Source organism: Coloeus monedula (assembly GCF_965178545.1).
Source record: "Coloeus monedula genome assembly, chromosome: W".
Lineage (NCBI taxonomy): Eukaryota > Metazoa > Chordata > Aves > Passeriformes > Corvidae > Coloeus > Coloeus monedula.
The window spans coordinates 33,294,786-33,296,437 of NC_138821.1; positions in this window are offsets into that span (position 1 = coordinate 33,294,786).

The window sequence follows — 1,652 nt, forward strand, 5'->3', positions numbered from 1 at the left end:
CATGGGGCTCGGCAGGGCGGGCGGCGAGCTCAGCCCGCTGCTCCCCTTGCCTTGCAGGTGGCCATCAAACGTGTGCCGCGGAACCGCATCCACCATTGGGGCCAGCTGGTGAGTGAGCGAGGGGCAGCGGGAGAAGCCGGGGCGCGACGGGCGGGGATGAGCCGAGGCCCGGCAGGGTGGAAGCCGCCAGAACGCCTCGAGGGAGAGCGGCCGTGGGGCCAGCGGAGCGCGCAGAGCGTCCCCGGCTGGCTGAGGGCTTGCCGAGCCCCGGCACGGCATCGGCCCCGCTGACGGCATCGTGCTCTTCCCACAGCCCGACGGCACCCGAGCACCACTGGAGATCGTGCTACCGGCCAAGGTGTCCGCTGGCTTCCCTGGCATCGTCCAGCTCCACGAGTGGCTGGAGCTCCCCAACAACGTGGTGATGGTGCTGGAGCGCCCGGAGCGGTCTCAGGACCTCCTTCATTTCATTCGGGCACGGGGCTTCCTGTGCGAGGAGGTGGCGCGGCACCTGTTCCGCCAGGTGCTGGAGGCCGTGCGGCACTGCACCAGCTGCGGGGTCCTGCACCGGGACATCAAACCAGAGAACATCCTGGTTGACCTGGCCACCGGGCAGACCAAGTTGATCGACTTTGGCTGTGGCACCTACCTGCAAGCCGCAGCCTACACCAGCTTTGCCGGTGAGCCCACGCAGGGGGAGGCTCCTGGTAGCGGCATCCCAGAGCCCAACAGCTCACAGCCCAAGGCGGCTGTGGCAGGGGGGATTCTCCCTTTTGCTGCCAGTCATGGCAGCCGGAGTCTTCAGCCTTGCTGCTTTTGAGCGGCGCTGGCTGAGGGGCCATCTTCCAGCCCTGCTGGCAGCCTTTGCCAGCCCCTCTGCCCAGGACTGGCGCTGGGGCTGGGGCAGCCAGCGCCACAGAAACACCCGTGGGTGGGGGTAGCAGAGAGGGGGGGCCAGAACCTGTGCTCCAGCCCGTTTGGTGTGCAGGCGAGACAGGGCTCAGACTGCTCTGCTGCCCGTGCTTGCCTTGGCTTAAGAATGGTTTCTGGGGCAGTGCAGGCAGGGAGGATGAAAGCGTGGTTTTTCCCCAGCACCAAGTGGGTTTTTCCTTTGCATGGAATGCTCGGGCCTTGCCAGGGCTTCCGCTGCCCTCTTGCGACACCAGCGGCTTCTTTTCCAACCCCCAGTCTGTACACAAGCCCCAGGTGCTGGCGAGAGGGCAGCGGGTCACACCGCGTGCCGCTGGTGCGGCCCCCGCATGCCCGGGGATGCTGGGGCGAGGCTCTGGGAGCAGGCAGCGTCCCCCTGAAGAACTCCATCTCTATTCCATAGGAACACCGTCCTACAGCCCCCCGGAATGGACGCACCTGGGCTGGTACCACGGCGAGGCAGCGACCGTCTGGTCCCTGGGCATCGTGCTGCACCAGATGGTCTGCGGGGAGCACCCTTTCAGGAGGGGCTGGAACAGCACCTGGGGCCGGCTCTCGCTCCCACGACGGCTCTCTCCAGGTGGATCCTCGTCTCTGCAGCATGGGGGGAATAGCAATGCTGGGAGACAGCAGCAGGCTCAGGAGCATCCCACACTGGCAGCTGCTGAGGAGGTGGCAATGTCCTGCTCTCCTCCAAAAGAAAGAACTGATGGCAAAGTTTA